An 11,853-nucleotide genomic window follows, 5' to 3' on the forward strand; every position below is an offset into this window, starting at 1 on the left:
AAACACAGGTGTAAACAATAACATCAACAACGGCTGCATTCCATTTCCGCTGCAGTGGCAAGTCAAAATGCCAACTGTTCTCTGAGCCTGTTTGTGTTTGATGAGTTTAAACCATTGTTGTTGTTTTTGACAACGAGTGGCTGAGCAATGTCACCTAAGATTGTATGCTCTCATTTTAGAGCTGGATTTAAAGGTTTGTTGAGGTTAAGATTCTTAAATGTCTTTAAGACCACCGTTCACCTCACACACATGAGGACAGCAAGTGTAAGGCAGACTGACATGTCCGGGTGTAACGGGGGCTTCAGTAATCTACCGGTGTCTAGGAGATCATTAAATTGTACAAATATTGTATGTTTTGTATTAGTCAGTTGAGGTAAGAACCAGTTATTCTTATCAAAGGATATGACAAAAGCATACAAAAAGCTTAAAAACAATAAGTATTACTTGTTTATTAGAACAAAAGCCAAGTTGCATGCAGGACTTGGAGAAACTGCATCAAAATGCTTCAAAAATCTGACCTTAGCTAAGCCTTTAACTGTCAAACCTAAGGAGATTATGAGGAAGAACTGGTGACCTCTTGAGAAGTGTATGGTGTGTGAGGGGAGTACTTCTTTTTGTTAAGGCAGTTTTGTCACCATATGTAACCATGGCAGAAGACCAGGTGTAATCCTCCACTAATGTGTCCTTGTTGGCCATCATTGCTCTCAGGCATCCATCTGACCTCCCATAGCTTATAAGGCTCTTACTCTGATCAAACTTCTGAAGCCCGGATTTTAACGCCATAGAGGGTCATTACTGAGAACCAGAGGTGAGAAGAGGTGTCATCCTGCCTCACACCCAGTGTGAGCACTGTGTTTTGTAATAAGATCTAGTAGTAATCCCACTGACCTGATTAAACAGTGTGCAGACGTTAATCTCAGAAATCACTGTTAATTTATTTGACTTTGGTTGAAAATGTGTATCAAGAATAAATGGTAAACTGCCAGAAATTATGAATCAAAGAAAGGGGAAAATTCTGTTGCCCTTTCATTTTCAGTAATATCCTTATGCTGAATTGAGTTTGACTTAGACCCTTCATGCACTATTCACATGCACTAACATGTGAAATGTGGACACACTTGCTTTCTCTGTTGTTGTTGTTGTTGTTGTCATCATAGTCAATCGGTCTTTATACCTCACAATAAAGCCATTATATGGTTAGTGATCAAGGTGTCTAGGCTGACCATCGAACCAATTAAAATTTTCTGGTTTAACCACGGCTATCCAGTTATACTCATTGAGTCACAGCAGTATTTAAGAAGTCCCGCTGAGTCTTAATGCTACTATGGCTCCTTCTGTATCATGTCCAAAATGAGGTTTATATGTAGTGGTATTGTGCTTTTTCACTGATAAAGTGACTCAAGCACTAGTAAAATGAAACAGAGTTATAATGAAATCCATATTTTGATTTTGAAGATGTACAGAGAGGGCTAAATATCTATATTGTATTTGATTAAATTACACATAACATTACACAAATTAAGTTAGCAACTCTTGGTCGAACTTAAAAAAAAGGGAATACACAAAATTCTTAACATTGTTTAAGAAATCAGAGGAGTCATCCTCAAACGATTACTTTTAAAAAGCTGTCCTAACACTAGACTAGTAGCCAAATTTAAAGTGTGGCCATATATATATATATGTATGTATGTATGTGTGTGTGTGTGTGTGTGTGTGTGTGTATGTATATATATATATATATATATATATATATATATATATATATATATATATATATCCTATGTGAGCAAATAACAGAAGCTAAGTCGAAGTGAAATCATTACTTTAAATCTGGCAAGACACAGACAAATGTTCATATTATTTAATTCTTAAAGGCTCTCTTTTAGTAAATGTTTGTAAAACATTTACAAAGGAACTAATTCGATAAGATAGGAGTGTGTGATCGTCCTTGTTGCTGCTGTTTGTCTTTTTCTGTTTTCGTCATTGTGTACATGCCAAATTTGGATACGTGCACAAACACACAGACGCTCGTAGATGTAAAAACACAGAGGGCAAAAGTAAAAAGAAACAGTTGACTCATCTCATTCCTAATTCCCCGCTGGCGATGGAGGCAGCTCTCAAGTCACTGAATTTGTATCGCTAGAATGTGTTGTCTTTTCACTTTTGATTAAGGTGAGAGTGAAGGCAGGAGGACATGCTGTAGCCTGGGAGCTGTCCAACGCCTCCTCTGTCACTGCCACTGTGCCTGCTGCTTTTTACACTTTCACATGCTCAACACAATCTCCTGTAAAGGAAGGCAGACTCCGGCTACACAGAGCCAAACATCCGTACACACTCAGCTCCAGCTAATCTGCAAAGACTAATAAGCTACTGACATTGGCACAGCCTTTTGCAGAGTAGTTCAAGAGTTGGTGGCAGGGTGCGACTGAATGGTAACTACAGTCAGGTGCCACCATGCCTTCCACCACAATCTTGGTACACTTGCAGTTAATACTAGATGGCAAAGACAGGATAGTGTATGTGTGCGTTTCAAATGTTTTCCTATGACAATTAGGTTTCCCTCTCTTGCATACATTAGGGGTGTGCCAAAATACAAATACATTATTCAGCAAAGCACAAATAGTGTTTTTTTGTTTGTTTCTTTGTTTGTTTTTTTACAAATATTTGTTTCATACAAATATTTTAAAAATTATTTGTTTTTGGGAAGAAACATGTCAAATACCAATGCGCAGGTTGGTTACATTACTATCTCAGTCTCTCTTCTGCTCTGCTGTTACGTCTATCAGTAGGTCTAAACTAGGGGAGTCACATCCACCTGCTACATGACGCACACTGACACACATGAAGTGCTCCCAAGGAACTTGCCATAACCTGTTGTTCCCCTTCTCCTTTCCACAAAATTAGGTTGTAAAATATAGGCAATAAATGAAAAGTGCAAAGCAATAATCGCCTTTGAAGTTCTTCCCTACACGTTACACGGTTTGCTGTCTCTGTGTTATGAATGTATAAATAGGTAAAGGTCTGTTTGCAATGAGGCGATGAGTAAAGTTTTAGCTCAGTAGTCAGCGCAGTCGTCTATGATCTGGTAGCCTCCAGTTTGACACCCAGAGTGGGGACCTTCTGCACAAGGTAGTTTATTCATGAACACTTTAATTTTCTAAAATTAAAAGCATAATAAAAACAAAAACAAGATTTTTAAGCCTCTTTCCACTTTTATTCGAATACAAATACAAATATTAATACAAATAAGTTTGCTGCCTCAACAAATACAGATACAAATACTGGGCCCTCTGCCCTTCCCTAGCATACATACAACAGTGATACATCTGTAACTGCTTGTGTGTTGGGACCTGCTGAAATGACAAGAATGTCTCTGTCTATGCACAAGTTTATTAATAGGTATAATCTTTACCATGTTCACCAAAACAGGCATTCTCATCTAGTTATTTTATCAATAAACAGTTTCTCAGTTGACTTCAAGAAAATGTACTTTATCACACTATATGGTATATCGCGATATAAAATTACATATAAGTACAGTGATAGAGGATTTTATCCATATTGTCCACTCCTTGACCCCATCATGAAATTATTATCACCACAGGAAAGGCATGTGTGTCATGAATGCAGAGACAGATTAAACGTCTGACTCGAGACTTGTACATATGAAGAAGAGCCAGGGCTCCTGAGAAGCTCATTGGACTGGACCTGAGCCCAATCACATGCTGGGAACACTGGAAGTAAAGATGGAAAGGTGTGTTGCATCAAGAGAGCACTGAAATGATGGCTGACAGCAGCCTAGAAAGAACTAAATTTAGCTGGGTAGAAATTTCTTTTGCACTCAAACGATAATCTTGTTGAGGGGGATTCAGGGTCACCGCTGGTCAATCCCTAGAGCACAGATGCAGCCTGAAATGTGGAACCAAGTTAAGAAGGATCATAACAGGACAGAAATTAGACCTGACAGGACAAAAAAGAATCTGTTCCTTTAAGACAAGTAAGAAAAAAAGCTTTTCACAATCTACAATGACTCTTGTGGACAACAACAACAACTCAACTCTGACCCCTGAATAGTAGAAGCACAAAAATCAAGGAAAATGACCAAATCAACGAAAGTTGAGCAAGTTAACAAAACCAAATTGATTTACCATGTTAGTTTACTAACATGGTAAATCAAGGCATTTGTTTGGCTCAGCGCTCTATATCCCATTAAGGTCTGATACGTCTCGATCTCTGCAACTCTAATATCGAGACTGATCATGATTAGCCTTGATTAACCTCTGACTTAGTTTGGCAATGCTTTGGGATATATATTTCGGCATAGCTAGTCCCTATGTCTGGTTAAAAAATGCTTCCATATGTTATTATTTTTGATGAACATTTCTCCATTCAATCATTGACACTTAATGCTATAAAAATGTTATATGAATATATAAAATAAAATGTTTTGGGAATATTTAGAATTTAAACAAATTTACCTCAGCAAGGTTGGATCAGTCTGGAACAAACAATTAACACCTAGATAATGGGAACTGGTAAACCAGTTATAGAAGTCATTAGCAATAACAAATGAATTACTGAATTTACTTTGCTTAACTACACACTGTAAACAGGATTATTTGTGAGTTGACACTTGACGAACACCAGTGAGAGGCTGTACATAGTTATATCTTTAGAATTTGTTCCGTTGAGTGATTAAATGTACATAGGATCATGTAGGGAACATGTGTTTTTTCAGCTAAACCCATTCAGACTATATTTCTGCAGTCCTTCAGCTTGTCAATGAGGTGCTCCCACTGGCAAAGGATTAAGTCAGCGTAAACCAACCTCTCGGGAACCTTTGCACTGCTGACATCATTACCCTGTGAACCGCTAAAAAAATAAACCCACTTGTTACAAGTAAGGATCCTGACATAAGATTAGTACATGGTATAGCACCTGGTATAGATTACTTTGGCAATAGGCCACACTGCTCTCAATAGCTTAATAGCCTTTACTGTGGACATAAAATCTAAAAGGCAGATTAGCTGGATCTCTTAAATAAAAATTGAAGGAAAGACCATATCTACATAGTTTGTTTGTGTGGTCACAGGCTGCCTGTGGGTCACGTGACTTTCAGGTAGGTGGGTAAGGGAAAAGAGATCTTTATCTTTGTCTTCCTGATCTTTGGACCCCAAAGGTGGCCACCCCAAATCTGTGTTTCTTGTGCTTACTTTTGCCCAAGGTTCAAGGTTAATTTCAAGGTTCAAAGTTAAATTATTGTCATTTGCATGCTTACACATGAAATGAAATTTGTACTCAGGTCCAGCAGCATACAATGCAATAAGTCTAAAAAATCTAAAATAATTAGTCCTATACTAAGAATAAATAACAATAATAAGAATATCTAATAGCAATAATAAGCATATCTTCACGAGTTGTAGTTCCGAAAAACTGTACTTTACCGTGTATCCTATGTTATTAAGTATGACCGCCGGTAGCTGAGAAGCCGCTGCACTACCATATGGCAGGTTAACGTAATTGACCCCCACGCCCTGACCGGAGTTTGCAGTCTTCAACTTTCAACCCCAGGGCTCAGCTATACTTACTATAAGTAACTATATTCAGACCACGCTGGAGCATGAAAAGTCTAATTCAGCAGTCTTCCTTTCATTATACAGTGACAATACATCATAAGCCTTTACGGAAATGCACAATACAGGATTAGCCTTTACATCATTGCTGCAATACAATAATACCTTTTAAACAATTTTACAAAAATACAATCATCTTGTATTTTTGGAGAGAAAGCATGTTGTTCAGCTGGCCCTTTCCCTAAAGCCAGCCCTTTCTCTAAAGATTGTGAACCCAAACTAGACAGATTTATACCTCTCCAGAAGCAAAGCTAAAAACAGTCTGGTCCCTAAATGGACACTTCCACAAACCGTTATACCTTACAAACAAGTATGGTCATACAATCCAACAGAGACCTCATGGTCACACGGACATCCTTCAGCTTGAGCTTGTCTAGGTACCTCATGATCCACACAGTCTCTAAAACAGTGGGCTTAAGACAGAGATATCTGTAGCTAACCCCAGAGATCAGCAAGCAGCCTTCAGATAGAGACAGGTTCAACAGTTCAGCTAGTCTAGGAGTAGGACTTCTTCACCAACACGTGTCCCCAAAATGACAATGACATTACATCACATTCAGTTGATAACAAACATTGACTCTTTAGTTTAAAAACATTTGTAGATTTATAAAATGATAACCTACTATTCAATTTTCTTTCACGGTTATTAGTCCTTTTAAATTCATCACAAGTCATTTAACCCACTGTTAATATTACAGTTAAAGGTTTAGGTTTTATCCATGTCTGTAGCAGCCAACATAAAAAAGAGACTTGATAAATTAAACCAGCACTAATGATGCGAGTGACACAACTTCACAGCTGCTGTCTCCACTAATTTATTCACTATCATTTCTAAAATTGCAATTGTTCAAATAATATACAACTGTGGCAGTCATTTTATGTGTTGAGCAGCCTATACATTACTATTTTTGCATGTCAGCAGTTGTTCACTACTTCCATGACATCCCAGTTTATTACTCGGCAACCATAATAACTCTATTACTTAGTAATTTATATATTGTGTTATTGTATGTACAATCACAAAAAATCATGTAAGTCACCCGAAAGGTTTGAAAGAATGCACAATAGTTACTTGTATTAATGTTGCAAACATGCACAGTATAATCAGAGACTGTAACATTGAAGCTTTTCTCTGTATAGTGAGCTCAAGTGCCAAGCAGTTACACTCAGTGTCATGTAATATTGAGTACTGTGGAGCCCTCTTGTCCTCTCACGTCCCATCCACTACTGTCAGATGCCCTTGGGCATGGAGGCGGGCTTATTTGGCTATGAAAGGTCCCTTCTGCTCTCAGAAAAGAAGCACACAGAAAGTGTTGAAAGTGTTATGCATAGTAGACACTTAGGACCCTAATAGTGCTACTAACAGATGTCTTTTACTGTTGTTTGCTCAAAAGTGTTGGGTAAGTTGGATAGAGTAGAGATAAGCTGAAAATCAGCTCCACGAAAGCCTTCTGCTGGTTGTCTCTGATGGGATTTCTGACACTTCTGAAACCCAGAAACTCCACAGGAGTGAGAGGCTTAGAAAGCCAAGGAGTAAATGATTTAACAGCAAATCTAATGCAGCAAAGCAGCCAGAGAGCTGCAGCGCCCTACAGGATAAAGGTTTAAAACTCTGTAACTTATAATGTCCTCAGTCAGACATGACCTGGTTTATTTTTAGTCAAAATTATCAACAACTTTTTGTCCCACTGAGTATCCTAAGTTGTGTCTCCTGGCTCTATTTTAAACAGTATGTTCTCATATATAGTACAAAAAGGTTTGAGTTTAAGGTTTTATCATGATAAGATTAACATTCTATGATAATTACAGTACTTTACATCGAGGCAGGCAAATTACATCTGGTCTCACCTCTAGTGACAAGGCTTTCTTAATTATTTTATGTTTTTTTTATTATTTATTTATTTTTAAGTTCAAAACTAAATTAGGATGTACTGTACTACATTTGCAATTTAAATCGCAAGTGTAGTACAGTACATCCCACAAACAGTACATCAAACACAAAAGTGAGAAAGCCATGTCATCTTCAATGCTACTATGTTAAAAACATTTGTGCTTCAAGTTTAGAGCCACACACATAGTCATCAGATGCTGGTCAGACTGTCATCTTTCTAAAGGTGCTGCTAAATGAATTTGTAGGAAAACACATCTTCCTGTAAAGCCAATGAATCTAAACAAACAAATTCTGTAGTGGTGTGACAGTGTCTCAACAAGGACTCAAGTCTATAAAACATTAGGCCTTTAAACAATTTATTTCCTACATAAGAAGTCTGTCTCCCATGCCAATGAGTCAAATATTTAACTTCTTAGTTCCATTAAGCGAACAAAAGAGGCTTTTTGGAAGGCCATTGGAGGTTTGTTGCCAGTGCCACTTTGCACTATGTGTTCACGAGGCTTTAAGATGGTTAGAATTGACTGGCGTCTCTTACTGTGTGTATTAGGCCTTTATTAAATTTGGGGCTATATATTTATAGTCCTTGCAGCAAGAACAATGACTTGGCCCTCTCCTTAAAATTAGCTGTGTCTCTGCCTCTGTGTCATTAGATTAGGTTGGAATCCCAGACGCTCAGAGTCCATGCTTGAAACACTGCTACAAATGGGTTAATGCAACCTAAAATTGATTACTACAACATTAGGTTTATCTCGTAGACAAAACGTCTCTCTCTCAGAGGTCAGTGGCTACACAAACAAGCCATTCACACCAAATAACACATAAATTCAAATGCTGTAAGAGCCATCCAGCTCTCGCCGTCTTCCTCTGTCTCAACTTTAAGGTTCCAAGCAATATTTTCCTTTTACATCAAAATGATGGAATGTCTGATACTGAAAATACAATTTAACTTTTATCTTTCATGTTGACTTTTTCACATAAACAAATTTGAAGCCAATAAACTAATTTGACCTATGATGGTGCTAGATATAAAGTCAAGGGATTGCCAAAGTTGTTCCAATCTATCCTGAGGGGGACATGAAGGTCTGAACAAATTGCATGGCAATCTATCCAGTAGTTGTTGAAACATGTGACTACAAACCAAAAAATTCAACCTCATGGTGATGCTAGAAGAGAAATTGAAAGATTACCAAAGTCAGTAGGATTGATCCTCTGGGGACCATGAATATCTGTACAAAATTCCATGGAAATCCAATCAATGGGACCAAAGTGGTGGACCAACAGACATTAAGAAAATGAAGAGAGAGCAGAGAAATGGCTGCATTTATTTATGTTAGAGAAGCTTCTAACATGAACATAGGTGCTGATCTTGTGTATTGTGTTGTGTGTATTGTGCTGTTAAAATTGAATGAGTGTAAAAACCGAGCTATGAGTTTTCTTCCCTGAAAGCACAAACGTATTCTCCCCTGGGTCCCTCTCCCTTTCTTTCTAGGAACTTCAATATAATGCACCAATAGAGTGTAAGAACAGACAGAAAACTTCTCTGTAATGCAGCAACACACCGCTATTTCTATACATCCTCCTCTTTCATTCTACCATTGGGATAAATAAGTATGGCAAAAGTGAAGCTTGTAATGATTCAGGTTGAGCAAGAGTAATAACCTCCAACCAGTCTGCTTCTGAGTAAATTACTTCAGACATGGCTGATAATAGTATGCTTCAAGCAGGCTGGTGGCCTTTAGTGCAGAAAAAGGTCATGTATGTACACATATGTATGTATTTCTAAACATTGCCCTTCAATATGAATATCAGGCTTTTCAAAAAGACAGCCGTGTTGGGCATTGTTGAAGCCTACATGTTAGTAGGGCCATCAATGCCCTCTTAAGTAAAATTACTTCTATTGAAAAATAATGGATCAGTTACAGTGTGAATGGATAGCTTAACACTATCCTGAAGCACCCATTTTTTACGTCTTGCAGAGGACTTGCAGTGCCATTGACTTGAAGTTTGACTTACAGTTCCATCAAATCTCACAGACCGAGTGTACAGGTGCATTATATTACATGACAGTAAGAGCCACCACCATAATGTTTTTCCCCCTACTGGCCTGGAGAACAAATGCTGAATAACACAGCCATCACCAAAAAATGGTTAGGGTTAGGGATTAGGGTTAGGATTAGGGTTAGCAGCAGCCATTTAATATTAACTATCAAGACTTTGTTAAGTCTATATTATCTATTATCTTGTCCAATTCCATTCTGTCATCTTTGATTGGGGAATTATGTAAAAGGGCAACAAGTGCTACTAATATGATGTGGATGTAAACACTCAGGCTTAAAAATCAGCACTTTAACTTCACTGGACTTGTGTTATTCCAAATCCAAAGTGGTGTGATATGTTTTTAATGTCTCTTATATTGGCTGCAAGTCTAATTTACAGAATTGCTTGTTTGTAACAACACATGCATGTGTTATAATGTAGTTATAATGTACATGAACATTTTTTATATTGTAATGACAAATAAAAGTATTTTTTGTGGTAGTCTCAGTACACTAATCTCAGCATCTAGGTCTTACAGTCAGATCCATGTGTTGTGTCTGTTATGTTATCAGTATGATGTCATGATTAAAACAAGACACTACAGACCGGAGACAACAGTTGAGGTGACCAGTCTTAAAACACTTAAGTTTTCTTCCTCATCCTCCCGTTTGTCATTTAAGACTATTCTCCAACCTTCAGATGTGATATGTACTTTCCTGGCTTGCCCTTTGGATGACTTGCCAGGAACCCTCAGTGGCCTAACATTCTTCTGAATTGATCCCAGGTGTGGACTGTGACCAGAGAGGTGAAATTCATGCACCATCACTCAGATTGATTGCCTCCTTCCTGTTCTGGCGCTTCTCTCATGTGAATGGCTGGGCCTCACCAGAGAAAACTGGTGGCGTATCATAGACCATCCCTCACAGTAGCAGTGAGTGAGGAAAAGCAGACCCAGCCACTGCCACTCCCCTCTTCAACCCCAAACTTATTGTGGTGTTGTTATTACAGGCAACCTCATGCACGCCATTTCTGTGAATATTTACAGAGAGGAATGAAAAAATATTACTTCCCTCCTGTCTTCCTTCAATCATGCTTCTCTGAACTTCTCTTATGGCTTTGATTACAAGTTATTACCTTTCACTATCTAGGGAGCTATTCATCATTTGTGGGACCTGTGAGATCACTTCCTATCCAGAGCTTTTCCTGCCTTGTAACTGTCAAGTAGCACTCCATTTCACCCTGAACTGCTCAGCCCATGGTATGGCACAAAGGAAAAGAACAGACCCCTCTATGACTACATTATTAAGAAGTGGGTTGTTATATTCTACTTTTTATGCACTATTGTACAAATATATTTTTGGAAATTTAAATAAAAGCAAAACATTTTAGAATTGGTGAATTGGTCCAAGCAAAGTAAGCTATTTGTATTTATATATGCTAATTCAGTCAGTGTATGCACTGACTTTAAAATCCATAGTTTTCCACTTAAAAGTTTATGAATCAGTCAATTGACCTGAAAGTTGTCACAAGAGGAAATATATCATGGTTAAACAAGATATAAAAATTACAAATATTTAAATGATAGTCTTTAATTTGGTGGCTGAATTAACTTTCCTCATCATCTTGTTATGGGATTAACTATTAAGAGACACATGAAGCACCAGGAGTGATTAGCCCTGTTTATTAGTTTGTTTTGCTGATACTGTTACATAATAATAGTGGTTCTCAAAGTGGGGTCCAGGATCCCCAGGGGTCCTTGAGGGGATTCCGGGGGTCCCCAGCAAAAAGGGGGGTGATTTATTTTCACTATTATTACATCCATAAATAAGACAATGACAGAATGTATGAATATTTTGGTCATGGATTTTATACACTTTCTGTAATAAAACATCTAAGAGCAAAACTCTTATCAGATGGGGTCCGTGGTCTAATTTGTGTCAGTTTAGGGGTCCCTGACGTGAAAAAAGTTTGAGAAACACTGGCATAGTATGAGGGGCTAAAGGCACCTGGGGAAGTCGTGAGGCCTTTCATACACAAACAAGTCTTTAGGAAATCTGGTTTTCCGTAGCCTATAAAATGAGAATAGACACAAAGACATTGCCCAAGCCTCTGCTAACGAAAATCATGATGACCATTTGAAAGGAATATGAAAGGAAAATAAGTTTCATTAAGCTTGTTTCATTATAGCCTATATTGCACGCAAGCCATGAGGACATTTCAACTTTTCAAAAATAGATGGCTAAAAAATGAAGAGATAAAAATACTAATTAAATTAAATATAAAAAAAACAAA

Source organism: Thunnus albacares, chromosome 13, assembly GCF_914725855.1.
Source record: "Thunnus albacares chromosome 13, fThuAlb1.1, whole genome shotgun sequence".
NCBI lineage: Eukaryota > Metazoa > Chordata > Actinopteri > Scombriformes > Scombridae > Thunnus > Thunnus albacares.